Here is a 15,010-nt window from a genome sequence, read left to right as displayed (position 1 = left end):
TGTAACGTGGTTGTTACCTTTTTCGGTTGCACAGATCAGACATCTCGGAGCCTGCCGGCAGTCTTTTGCCATGTGGCCTTCTTCCCGCACCTTCTGCATAATTTGCTCCCGTCAGGTCCACTGCAATTTCTCGCGAGGTAGCCGAAGTCTTAACATTTGAAGCACACTTCCGGTCGCTGGGAGACGCTCAATGCACCAACCAGCTTTGATCTTACCAATTTTAAGTGCCTTGTTTGCTGCTTCGACTGGAAGCCTAACCGAAGCCGCTTGCGTGCCGAAAGGTCCTCATTCGGATCATCATCTGCACTTCTCCAAGTTCGCACTGTTCTTCCGAGGATATCTCATACAGGACCTTACATTGGATGGTTGCCTCCGGACACAGGGCTCTCACTTTCACCGCTTCGGCTATAGCTTTCTCGGTGAGCTCCTTATAAGTAGAGCTGCTTGACTTCGGATCCTTTTTCAGTTCCAGAATCATCTCTCCGATGCGGGTGCGCCTGATTTTCTTGACATCTGAAACCAGCTCCTTGAGTGCCGGGTTTGTCCTCATTGCGCGCAGTACCTTCTCGTATGAGTCATCGTTGGTTTTGACTATGAGAGCTTCACCTTTGTTTCGTCCCTTGAAAAACTTTCGCTTTTCGGACCTATCCTTGTTGTTCGCCCTCCGTTTGGTGCTGCCGACGACTTCCCATTTGGTGTTTTTAACCACGTTGGTGGTTGCTTCGTTCGCTACGCGTACCATTACGCCGGGAGTCTCCTTGTGCTTCTTGGAACCTCCTAGTCTCGCATCGCCTGGTGAAGCTCTTAGTCTCTTCGGTGTAGAGAGAGACGTCGCCTGAGGTTTTTCTTTCGCCTCGTAGGTTTCCCTCACTTTCGGTGGTACCACTGGTTGCCTTATTTCCAATGACTTCTTGGCCATCAACAGCTCCTTTCCGGTTACCTCCGCTTTCTGCTCCAAGGTTATCCATTCCTTGAGACCAATCCGAGATTTCCTTGTATCTTCAGCACCAGTGTCTTGATGTCCTTGTGCACATTACGCCTTTTGTCAACAAAGTCGTGCACCAGTTTTTTTAGCTACTGCTATACTCGGCATGCTTGGTATTTTAAACCAGGCGCTCCCCTCCTGCTTTTGCTGCTTCTGTTGTAGCTGCGGCTGCGGCTGCTGGTGCTGTTGAGGCTGCTCCTGGTGTTGAAGCTGCGGCAGCAGTTTCTCCTGGTCGTGCTGTTGTTGCACTGGTTGGCTTAGCCGAGGCGGTGACCTCGTTAAACCGCTTTTGGCGTAGGGATTCGCCGCGTCTACTTCGATGTGTGTATGTATGTGTGTGTGTATGTGCAGACATGTCAGCAAAATGTCCACATCGGTTTCTCGGAGATGGCTGAACCGATTTGCACAGACTTAGTCGTAAATAAAAGGCACAACGTTCCCATCGGCTGCCATTGAATTTTATTTTGTTAAGACATTTAGTTCCGGAGATACGAGTTGAAGAGTACGGTTACATAGAAAATATTGTTATAATTTGTCCACATCAGTTTCTCGGCGTTTTATGAACCGATTATCACAAACTTAATCTTAAATGAAAGGTACAACGTTTTCATCGGCTGCTATTGAATTTTGTGTGGGTTCGACTCCTAGTTGCGGAATTACAGGACGATGAGTACGATCACGCAGAAAATGCCGATTTCAACAGATACTGCGATGAATGTATAAAGGTGATATTTTTTTTCAAAAATGCAACCACGACTACTTGGATATATTCACGGTTCACGGTCACTAACAGTCATTCAAAGCCTCTTTGGCCACAATCGCCGGATCCGGCGGCCCAGGCGGAAGTATTCAAGCTTTGAATAACAATTACATCGGTTTTTCGTAGATGGATAGACCGTTTGGAACAAAAATTAAATAAAAGCTTTTACTACTCCGTAAACTGCTATTAAATTTAATTCTGATCCGACTTACGGTTCCGGTGTTGCAGGTTGTGGCAAGCTGTCACATAGAAAATTCCGATTCAGAATGGTACCTCGATGAAGGCAAAAGGGTAAAACTAAAATGAATATATCTATGTGTCAAACAACTTGCACTAGCAGTTCTAGGTCACTGACGGCCAACCGAAGTGTCGTCGTCCGCATTGACCATCATAGACAGTTCCGGAAGTGCCCCGGAAGAATCGCCACTTATAAAAAATAACTCACTTCAGTTTATTGGGGATGGTTGGGACGATCTTCACAAACTTAGTCCCAAATGAAATCGCCATAGATGTCTACAAAATTTCGTACTGATCGGTTATATGGTTCCGGAAATATAGACGGAACCTTCTGAACACATATGAAATTCTCACATAAGCCGGAACAATTTGTTTTCTTAAGGGGACCACATGAAATTTCAGAAATCGAATTCGTACTTACAATGCCAAATATCTCTAAAATTCATGAAACGACTAGATTTTATGTTATGTCGAAAAAAATTTCGGCTGCTATTGAATTTTATGTCGATCTGAATGTTTTCGGGGCTTCGATTCTCTCACTGACAAAACGACAAAAAAGAGGCTTACGATTTCGTTGGGTCGTAGGAGTGATGCACCTTGAAGTTATAATTATAGCTTGCTTTTTTAGGGTTAAGAGTGCGACCACACATATAAACTGATACCACTATAACAGTCTAGATCACTAATGACACCCTAAAGTCACTTTGACATTGACCTAGTAAAAATTGTGTAAATTTACGTCTCCTGACCCTGACTTATAATACATCAAAAGGACTTAGTTTCAAGTTTGATTTTAATTTTACATGACGATGAATTTCGTAAATCACGCAATTTTGCTCCACATATAGCGTTTGTTCTGTATGGCAGGAAGTGTAATTTTATGTCATTGCGCATGTAATGTATATGTTTCATATAAAATTAAACGGAGCACGGTTATATTTCGTCTTTTCATGAATTGCAATTACGTCAACGATCAAATTCATATTTTTTGGGTGTGCACCTAAGACGGTTCATAGAAGTAGGAACTGAGTAGGATAATTTAAAAATAGAATTTATATTTTCGATGCCAAATGTCTTTAAAATGCATGAAACGTCGAAATTTGATGAAATCTCGAAAAAAAATTGACAAAGATTGATTTTTTTGTATTTTGGTAAATTTTTGCCTTTCTCATATAGCAAGGTTATGCAATCACTCTGAAAATCGTCAACCTAATTTTCTTTCGACTGACATAGGATTTATGGATTTTACAGGAGCGTAGCTATGAAAGAAGGAGGACATCAGATCCGTGGCTGGCGAGTGTGTGTAGGTGCAAAGTGTATTAAGAATGTAATAGACATTTCCACAATTATATTGAACATAATCGGTCATGGAGTCATAAATAGAGGCAATGAGAAAGGCGAAATTGCACCGCTAGGTGGATTAAAACAGGTTTTCTTCAGTTTATTTACTCCAATAGCTATTATTCGACTCCCCTAAAACCAGTCAAGATGCATCCTGGGGCGCATGTACCTTAGAATGAGGACAGCTAATGTATGGGAATAAAATGACGGGGTGGCCATGCTGATTTAAATTATTTCTCCCTCATTCCGGAACTCTTCAAATCGTTCATTGGTTCGGTTCTTCTCGACACCGCTCTCATTCACAAACTGCTAGAAGAGCCAATCTCGAATCCCAAACACTTGGTACAACTTCTTCTCCTCGTGGAGCTCGAAATAGAGCCACTTGCACAAGCAGAAGCACCCTTCACCACAAACAAAGTTGCTTGGTATACCTACCAGCAACTAAACTCCACTCTCCAGAGCAGCGAAGAAACAGTTTGGAGTCGATATGTCTAGAGCTGTACTTAGCGACCTTCAAGTCCGTCATAATATTTCAGAAGGTTATGAGCCCCACGAACGGCCATATGGGTGCCATTCCCATACGATCCGCATACCAGCACGACACACGCCGCACGGACTGTGTTCCTAGCACACTGGTAGGTTCAAAACTCAAGCTGGGCGAAACGCAACGGAATCGAAAAAAAATAGCTTAGCAACATTTTAAAGACAGTAAAATCAATCCCGTGCGAGGCAGAAGTGATCAATCTTAGCTGCTATGGTCGTATCGTTCTGCTGCTTAGTTCACTTTCAGCCAAATCGGACAAGCTTTCCTGAATCCACGATCTCAACCAGCCAGGCAGCCAACGACGGATAGAGCCCGACCAGCGACGGTGAAGACGTTCGCTCGTAGAGCAATGGCTTGAAACTTGTTTGCAAGAGCCCTCGAGAGTGATGGAGATTGTTTTTCTGCTGTACCTGTTTCGAGGTATTTTAGCAGGCTCTTTAGATTGTTGTTTCTCTTCGATATTATTCAATATTCCATCAAGTTGAGAGTTCATCTGGGAAATACTTCATCGAGTCGCTTGAAATGTTTTTTTATCTGTTGGTTTATTAGAGGAATGACAAATTGCAACTTGCTTAGGAAGAAATTGCGGAAAATGCATTCGATCGTTTAAATAGAATTTCTTTGAGTTTTTTAGTAAGCATTTAGGCATCAGTATGGTGTAATCAAAATGCGAAGGTACTGGTCTAAGATAAGTACCGTGACTTGGGTGGTTTGGATAATACGGTAATACTCCGAATTTAAACAGTAACATCAAAAACCGTATCTCGACCAACGTCCTAAAGCTATTGTCTCCCCTGAAGGGACACTTTGTGCCAGCAGCTGTATAAGTATCAATTACAAACGGGTACGAAATTGTGTTATAAAAATGGTACATCAAAAGCAGCAAAACACGTCAAACCACGCAATGACAATTGAATACCCACCGAGTGACAAGACCAGTTCCTGTGACATCTTAAACGCACAGCACATGGCATATTCGCACTTGATCCGTTCGGTGCATCTGCGGCCCCCAGAGCCAGCCACTCGGTCGCTAATTGTCATTCTGAACCCGTGATCCCGTAAGATGCCAATATTCGAAATGATTCGTCCGGCATGATCAGAGCAAGTCTTCGGGATCGGAAAAGTGCGCGCGCCCAGCAGCATTCTGTCCCTTGTTCGCGAAGCGGTGGGGTCCGAGAGGGCGCTCATCATGATCTGGCGTGTGCAAACCACTTTTGATGACCGGTTTTTATGTTTTATTTATTCGAAACTCACAAACATTCCTCTTAATTGGAATGGAGTTATCTCCTTATATAGGAAAATTTGTTTTTAATTGATTTTTTTTTTGCGCTGGCCATTACAAACGGTTAGCTGACGTGTGCTCTGGCGGTGTTTTCCACTGACCCGTGCGTTGACTTACCAATGCGGGTCGTGAGGTGCATTAATAAAAAAACTTACGAATTGACTAGTGCCTGCCCAGAAAATATTGAATAAAACTTGAATGAATTCGCACACGAGCTCTTGATTCGACATGAAGCTACTGTTGTTTTGTGCAATCTTATTCGGTGTGTGTGTGTTGAAACAACATGATTGTATTGTTGATAACAGAGCGGTAAAAACTCTAAGGGACCGTTCATAAACCACGTAGACCGAAAATTTATTTTTTTTCTTCGATTGCCTTATTCAACTAAATGGACGAAATTATCCAAGTCGTTTCAAAATATCAAAGCTTAACCCTCCGAAAGTCGCGCAAATGGCTCACTGAACGAACACCCTCTGGTGCACAAAAACAATTTCGCTAGATTTTCAGAGCAGCGTACACACAGTGCACTAGCGCGACTGCCGGAAGGTTAACTCCGAATATTTATATAGTAGAACCGGTTTACACGGAGTTGCACCGGGTCAAGACATAAACTTTAACGGGCGTTTAAAGCATTTGAAATTAGTATAATAATTGCAAGGGAAATTACAAACTGATTAACTTGAGTAAACGCTTTGTTGTAGAAGTTTAACTACACTGTTTGGACCACCGAAATTAATTAATAAAAAAATTAAAAAATCAATCCACTTATTGTTAATAATCGGGTGATTTCTTGTTATCATGGTAATTTTAATGCTTAACTTTTTTAACCGTGAAGGTCCGTAGCAACCCTGGATGATTTCTAAGGGGTCCGTAGTACGAAAAAGGTTGAGAACCGCTGGCCTAAAAATTAGTTACCCCAATAGTGTGCTGTACTAGCTTCGAAGTATCTGCATCAATACATCTAGCTGAGTTAACTAGTATGATGAACACAACTCTCTTTAAATCCTATTTATAATTAGGAATACGAGAATAACAAAAAACCAAATTCTACGCAGACTTTAGCAAATACCCCCCCCCCCCCCCCCAAACCTTCCTCCTGGTAGACAATCGTAGACTTTTGCTAGATCCCCCCCCCATGAGTCTACGTGGTTAATGAACGGCCCCCAAGTCGCTCCAAACTCTTAGTGTCATTGGTAAATGGTGAACGTTATTAAATTGCTTTCAAACAGCTGTAACTTTTATACATTAAATATTTTCAATTAAAATTTTAGGTAAAATTAGTAAAACGAGTATTTTTAACGTTGTGTTAGTTTCACTAGCAATTGCGTCATGTTGCGAAAGTCGATTTGGAAGAGCATCAGCGACGTAAACAAATTTTGCACATAGGGTTGCCACCCGTCCGGGCTTGACCCGAATCTTCAGGCCTCCATGTTTTAGCTAAAGATAATCGTTGAGGGTCTATTCCTGAAGCACGATCCAAGTACCTGGTCACCGACGCCGTACGGACTAAGAAGAAGGAGCAAACACAGCTAAGTGGCAAGCGACTGACGACGAGCTCAAAGAAGCGTCGATGCGACTAAAATCAAAGAAAGCCCCCGGTTCGGATGGAATACCAAACGTGGCACTGAAAGCTGCAATCCTGGCATATCCGGACATGTTCAGGATGCTAGTGCAGAACTGTTTAGATGATAGAAATATCCCCGAAATGTGGCAGGTATAGAAGCTGGCCATTCATCCTCGTATAGGCCGATGCCGCAGCGCTGCACAGATCCCGAAGATCCACTTCAGCGGGCATTCCTCAGGGCTCCATTTTCGGTCCAACTATTTGGAACGGGATGTACGATGGGGTCTTATCACTGCAGCTACCAGGGAAAGTGAAAATCGTGGGTTTCGCGGACGACGTGTTATTAACGGTGATGTGTGGGATACTTGGAGAAGTGAAGGTGTCGGTGGCGGAGACAATAGACGCGATCGAGAGTTGGATGAACGGGGTCAAGCTGAAAATAGCTCACCACAAGACGGATGTGTTGTTGGTCAGTAACTGCAAAGCGGTTCAGCGGATACAGATCACCGTCGAAGGGCACCAGATTGCCTCGAAGCGTGCACTGAAGCAATTGGGAGTGATAATCGACGACCGATTGAGCTTTAAAAACCACGTTGATTACACCTGCGAAAAGTCGGTCTATTATTTATTGTTTTGTCATCGATACTGAAATATGGGGTTCCAACCAGGGTTGTTAATACGATACATTTTTCACGATAATTTATCGGCGTTACTCGTTAACGATAATGTATCGTCATCGGAAACTCCGTTAACGATAATGTATCGTCGCCTTCATCGTCATCGTCGATAATTGTATCGTCGTTTTCACCGTCATCGTCGGTTCATCGGTTATCGCGATACATTTTGCGTTACTTTCCCATTTATTGGAGTTGAAGTTGATCCGGTTAATTTTCAATTGTTTAGAAATAAATACCCATTGAAGGACATGTTGTTGGCAGTTGAAAATCAATAGTTTTGGACATTTTCTATGCACAGGGGGGGTCCAACGATGCGTCAAAATGAAATAATTTAAACTTTTCGGGAAAGTGTATTATATTGAAGGGAAAGTTGTTGGCAATTGGAAATCAATAATTTTGGACATTTCAATACGCAGAAGGGTCCGACGATATGTCAAAATTGAATTTTTCAACTTTTCGAGTAAGTTTGTGCACAGAAGAGTCCCAGGTGCACAGTGTTTCCAAGCGGCAAAAAGGTGATCAAAATTGTTTTGACCATGAAGAAAACAAATTTTGAGCTATTGTGTAATTAGTAATTTATAGCACGCAAAATTGTAGTGTATTGAAAAAAAACTTCCAAAACACTATTATTAGGCCATTCACAAATTACACTACACATTTTAGTGGAGTGGTGATTAACAGATTTTATTATAATTTTAATTTAAACTAGAAGATTCCGGATTTTAAAAAAGAGAATACATACATACACATTTCCAATGTTTGATTACATTTTATAGTTAGGAAGCTTTTAGCCCCCTCCTCCGTTTCTTCTCTACACTATGTAACAAGATGCTTCATTCTTCCTTCTTTTACCCTTAAATATGTAGTGTAATTTATGAACGGCCTCATAATAGAGTTTTAGTCGGTTTTTTGAATACAGTGAAGACCCGTTTTTATCAGCCCCTTGGCGAATTGTAGGCTGATAAAACGATGACATTGGCAAAATCGGCACATATTTTTTTCTGGTTCTGAAGAGACGAAGTCGAAACGCAAACACCTGGACTAACATATTTTTTCTTTCTTTTTAATAAATCGGAGCGGTTAAAATATTCTTCTTTAGTCCCTCGACAAAGCCTCATAACCCGTTCTGATCATTTAGTAAAAATTTCCCTTAAGGAGGTCTTACAGTACAGTATTATTATTTTTGTATATTTTGCATCTCTAAGATAAGAAAAATATGCTAAAGAAGGAATTTACTCGAATTTGACTTGAACGTAGGTTGGAGCCCACCAAACGATTTTGATAGTGTTTGTTTTGCTTTTTGGACACAACATTCGATAACTTCTAAGTTGTAAGAGATACAAATAAACTTACATTATTAAAATTCTGTATTTTCTTATGCTGAACAAAATCTTGGAACATTTTGAAATTCTACAAAATTACCAGGAAAAGTATTTTTAAAAAAGCAGTTTTCAGGGGTATATCAAAGAAATCTCCACAAATGCAATTTAAAATCGACAGATAGACACATAGTCTCTTCAGAGAAGTTAATACTTAAGATATTCTCAACAACTTTGCCAAAGAAAGTTTTTTTTATTTTCATAAATGACCAAACAAAAACTTGCTGCTCAGCTTTAGAGAGATTAATCACCCAACTAATACTTTTTAAATGCAAAAAAATATAAATAAACTTTGCTGAAGACACTATAGCTAAAAAATGTTTTTCGTGGTTCAAAGAATTTATTTCGCCTTTTTGCCACTTTGGAAACATTGTGCACTGGTGGATCTTCCTGTGAATTGAAAATGTCCAAAACTATCGATTTTCAACTGCCAACAACCTGCCATTCAATATAAAAAGTTCGCGAAAAGTTGAGAAAATTTCTATTTTGACGCACCGACGGTACATTGAAAATGCCCAAAACTATTGATTTTCACTTACCAATAACTTCTTCAATATAATAAACTTTCCCTAAAAGTTGAAAAAATCCATTTTGACACATCGTCGAACCCCCTGTGTATTGAAAATGTCCAAAACTATTGATTGCCAACTGCCAATAACTTTCCCTTCAATATAAAACTCTCCCGAAAAGTTGACAAAAAATTCCATTTTGACTCATCGTCGGACCCCCCGGTGCATAGAAAATGTCCAAAACTATTGATTTTCGACTGCCAACAACATGTCTTCCAATATTTATTTATTTCAAAACAATTGAAAGTTGACCGCATCAACTTCAACTCCAATAAACGGGAAAGTAACGCAAAATGTATCGCGATAACCACCGATGAATTATCGACGATGACGATGAATCCGACGATAAATTATCGTTAACGGAGTTTCCGATGACGTTGACGGGTGGTTAACGTTATCGACGATGACGATTAATTATCGATTAACAACCCTGGTTCCAACCTGTGGTGCGGCCCTGGAAACCAAGCGGAACCGCAAGTATCTGTATCGGTTCGGGTACGCAACGTCAACATTTTGCCCGGAGTGTGAGAACATCGAGGAGGCACTGGAGCATGTGGTCTTCAAATGTCCGAGGTCTGAAGCGACGTGCAGGGAGCTACTTATAACGGGAGGACCGGGCATCAACACGGATAATAAAGCCCACAGAATGACAAACGATGTACAGACGTGGAACGCAGTAAATAGAGTTATGATCGAGATCAGGACCGCCAGGGAATTATCCGCAGGAATAAGCAAAATCCACCGCCAAGGACTAGTCGTGTAGACTGCAACAGAGCACCGAGCTTGGGTCGTCGAAACACCAGCGAACCGGACGCCACATTCCATTCGGAATCGCTAGACAAACCACAGCATCCATCCGGTTATTCCGATAGAAATATATCGAAGCTATATGGGAGAGCTTCTTTCGCCAGGGAACTTTCGTCAGCCTAAGCTAGATTCACCGTTGGGGACTAGACTGAATAGACCGCGGCGTGACACCACCAGTCGCGGGTCATCGGAGCACCAATGGACCGGACGCCCTGCTTCATCGGAATCGCCAAACTGACCTCGGCACCTAACTGATGGGCTCGGTTTCAGGAGAACTTCTCTTGGCGGGGAACTCTCCGTCGGAGTGATCAGGTCCATCGTTGGAGACTAGACCGAAAAGATTGCGAACAATGCGGGGAGCTGAATGGCTCATCAAGGAAATAGTGCTAAATGGCACAAGAAGGGCACTAAAGGCCTTAAAGAAGTTGCGGTGCTAAATGGCATCGAACACGGATCCAAAGGGCACAAGAAGGTTTGGTACTGAAACCTAAGAAGAATTGGTATCGGTAGAACTTCCTTCGCCGGGGAACTCTCCGTTAGCGTACAGTAAGATTCACCGTCGGGAACTAGACTGAGCAGACCGCGACGAGACACCACCAGTCGCATCGGGGCTCCAGCAAACCGGACGCCCTACTGCGAACTTCTCTCGTCGGGGAACTCTTCGTCGAAGCAGGCTAGATCCATCGTCGTGGGCTAGACCGAGTAGTTCGCGAATAAGGCGGAAGCTCAACGAGGAAGTGGTACTAAGTGACACAAGGAAACCGAAGGGCTCAGTAAATTAGACAATCTGAAGTTTGCCGCTCAGATTGTCCTCGTAGGGGAAGAGCACTAATTATCGACCCACAGTTAGCTTTCCTAATACCATACAGAAATGGCCACGTTATGTGGATGGTCGAAAGCTGGTAGTGTGTCAAGGATGGGTGCTGTACTTTACTGTAGGAAAAGAAATAAGCAGTTCATTATTGGTTGCGATGCAAACGCCCATCATACAGTATGGAGAAGTAGTGATATCAACGAAAGGAGTAAGTGCCTTATAGAATATATATTATCCAACAATATTGATATATGTAATAAAGGCAACAAACCTACTTTTGTTAATGCGATACGCGAGGAAGTGCTGGATCTATCAATGTGAAGTACAAAACTCTCTGAAAACATCATAAACTGGCATGTGTCTGATGAAAAATTCGAGATCTCCTCAAATATTGTAACATCTAAACTTATGGATGCTTATAATAGAAGCTGTCCAGCTAAAACGCGTACATCCGATAAGGACGCACCATGTTGGAACAAATCCCTAGCTCAGGAAAATTTCTAGGAAACTGTCCAACCGGGCTAAACGGACTGGATAGTGGGATGAGTATAAAAAGTCTCTTTCGACACATAACCTAGAAATTAGGAAATCGCGAAGAAAGAGTTGGAAACTAATGTACGAACGGGCAGAACAAACTCCCGTCGTTGCAAGACTACAAAAAACTCTCTCAAACGATCTTACAAACGGGTTAGGTAGTGCGAAGAAGGATGATGGAACTTTTACCATTGATTCCCAAGAAACACTTAGTATCATGATAGAGAAACATTTTCCTGGTTCATTTCCCTTTAATAATATACAAACACGGAATCAATTTGAAGCAGAGCCTGACTCATATGAAGCTAGTAGCGAAGCTCACGAAATAGTCAGTGCTATATTTACAGACGCAAAGGTGGAATGGACGATCGACTCCTTTGAACCATTCAAATTGCCGGGGATGGATGGAATACTGCCAATAATGTTACAAAAAAGCAAACAGCATATCATTCCATGCCTAACGAAAATGTTTAGGGCAAGTCTAATACTAAACTATATACCCATATGCAGGAGATAAACAAGGGAAATATTTATACCAAAATCTTGGAAGCGCGATACATCACTTCCAAAATCTTTTAAGTCAATCAGCCTAAGCTCCATATTTCTGAAAATAATGGAGAACATGATAAACTTACACATTAAAGAAGAGTACTTGAAAGACTCTCCACTGAGCGAATTTCAATTTGCTTATCAAAGCAACAAATCAACAATAGATGCCTTATACATGGTGGTTGGAAAACTAGAGAATTCTATTGAAACAAAAGAAAAGAGATCAACTCAATGCTTACAAACCGTGAAATAGCTAGCACGCTTGGAAACACGTAACTATCTATGAAAATAAATAAGGGATGTCCTCAAGGCGGAGTTCTATCACCCTTATTGTGGTCATTAGTTGTAGACGAGCTATTGAAATCATTAACTGAAATGGGATACGAAGTGATTGGATTTGCAGATGATGTAGTAATCCTTGTGAGGGGAAAATGTGGTTATGTTATCTCAAATAGAATGCAATCTGCACTGAACTTCACTTCGAAGTGGTGGAAAAAGGAGGACCTGAACATAAATCCCTCCAAAACAATCATAATTCCATTTATTCGAAAAAGGAAATATACCATATCAACACTTTTGCTCAACGGAACAGTAATTGAAATGTTATCTGAGGTAAAGTATCTGGGATTGATACTCGGCAAAAAACTAAACTGGAATGCGCACATTGAGCAGGTTATAAGCAAGGCTCTTTGGGTGTGCAGTAGAACAATTGGTAAAAAATGGGGTCTCAGACCAAGTATGATTCAATGTTTACACACTCAGATTAGATTTCGCTGTTCGGTAATTTTTTGACGGATTAATATAAAAATATAAAAAATAACTGATGTTTCGGTAAACGTGACTTGTTTCACAGGTGTTCCGTTAAAAATTACCGAACAGTCGGTTACATGTAATTGATTTTACCAAATTCTGTGAATAAAAGTGCAATACGTACGGTAAAAGTGGATTGTTCCCGAAGTTGGTAAAACAATCACCGAACTGATTGGTAAACGAATTCTCAAATACCGAAATTCGGGAAATGAACTGTCAACTCGCGGCCATTTGTTTTGTAGTTATCGATTGTATCTGCTACTCAGTGCTAGTAATTGTAGAAATCAAGCGGCTGGATATCGTGTGGATTCTGGAGATGAAGCAGCCGAAGAAACAAGATATACGTCTCATTGAAATTTCTCGTGAGTATTCTTCTAATAACAATTTATCTTCCTTACTTCCATATCGGTATAATATAAATTTACTACCTGCAGCATATCTCCGAATATATATCTATACAATGTATTCTATACATTGCTCCACCAACAGTAGGCAAACCGTTTTTCCTGGTATTTGGATTGATTCCGTTGCGTTGCCGTAATTATACGATTCAGTGTATAATAGTGGCTTTTTTTACTAATTACTTAGCATCTTTTAATTCATCTGACTCTCATTCTAAATAAAAGCTGAAAATACGGAAAATAATCAGTAGTTTGTTTTTACTGAAATTACCGAACTATCCCGTTGTTTTTGACAAATCAGTGATGAAAATTATTACCGAACGTTCTGTAAACAATTAAGTTACCAAACGTTCAGCTGTTGAAAGTTCGGTAAAATATTACCGAATACTGCAAAATTAGGGTTGCCATCTCTGGAGAGGCTTTGTCCCGAAGATTTCCACTGAACTGAGGGGTGGTGGATTTTGAGTGGAACGTGGCAAAAATTGGAATCAAAGCGATTGCTAGGCATTTTAGAGCAATTTAATTTACCATGTTAAAGTAAAACTGTAATTTTTTCACGCATGAGAACGGTTTTATCAGTTTAATGTGTTGTAGTATTTCACTTCCCCGACTAAGTGTCAAGAATACAAAAGCGCCAGCTATTCTTACTGTGGAGGTCAAACGAGCATTGCTTTCCTCCACAACTAACAGGAGAAGGAGAGCAAAGGAGGCAGAGCTGCGACATCACTCTGTGTTGTGTCGATTATCCGTCCTCACAAATTTTAATTTCGCAACAAAGGGGCAAAACTCACCTCCCTAGCCCAGTTAAGGATCGCTGCTGGAGTATCAACAACACCGCAAGTTTGATGTTGACCTAATCAGTTGACTTAGAACAAATCTGCCAGACCTTAGTGCAGCTGGTGATAAGCACCACTAAGAGTGAAATGATTTGGTGAAATTGCAGTAAAATAACTTTTTACACCATTTTGAGCAACTTAGTGGAATGCAACATTTCAATTGTAGCACATAGCAAAAAATTACTTTCCGTAATCCTCCGGAAGTCGTGCATATGGCTTACCGAATGAGCAGCCGCTGGTCTCCTAAGACGGTTTCGCTAGATTTTCAGAGCAGCGTGCACTCAGTGCACCAGCGCGACTTCCGAAAGGTTAATTTGTAGTAAATTTTATTTGTTTTTTATTTTCATTGCTTTGTGAAAGAAATTAGCAATATTTGGTGAACTTTTCGCCACCTTGAAACGAAGGGTTAGTCGGGAAAAATAAATCTGAAGCAGAGTAATGGTTAATTTAGACATTTAAAATATTTTGTAAAGAATCAATTAATTCCAAAAAAATTGAACCTATGCTTCTTCCCACAAACCCGGAGAAATTGATGTAAAACCCGGATACCTGGAGATCGCTCCCGAAAACCGGAGTCTCCGGGTCAAACCCGGAGAGGTGGCAACCCTATGCAAAATTGTGTATACTCTACAATAGTCAAACCAAGAATAACATATGCCTCGCTAGTTTGGTGGCCTAAAACAATCAACATCAACTTAAAAACGCTAGGTAAACTTCAAAGGCTTGCTTGTGGAGCGCTAACCAGTACCATGTGAAGTACTCCATCAAAAGCATTAGATGCAATGTTGCATCTCCTTCCGCTACATCAGGTGATGCAACTTGAGGAGGAAAAAATGGCATTGAAAATAAGTCGTCATAAACAATTATTATCTGGAAATTTAACAGGACATCTTGTGTTTCTGAAAGATTTTCCTAAAAATA

The 15,010-nt window shown here is 41.0% G+C and overlaps 1 protein-coding gene across 1 annotated transcript in view; it reads right to left on the bottom strand.

Annotated features, from left to right (window-relative positions):
• Nucleotides 1-15,010, bottom strand: part of LOC131681962 (protein decapentaplegic) — a 157,157-nt gene that overhangs the window by 60,253 nt on the left and 81,894 nt on the right. The gene's annotated exons all lie outside the window — the stretch shown is intronic.

The sequence above is a fragment of the Topomyia yanbarensis genome, chromosome 2 (genome assembly GCF_030247195.1).
Source record: "Topomyia yanbarensis strain Yona2022 chromosome 2, ASM3024719v1, whole genome shotgun sequence".
Lineage (NCBI taxonomy): Eukaryota > Metazoa > Arthropoda > Insecta > Diptera > Culicidae > Topomyia > Topomyia yanbarensis.
Note: the sequence above shows the minus strand (reverse complement) of the source record. Positions and strands in the feature narration are given on the sequence as shown.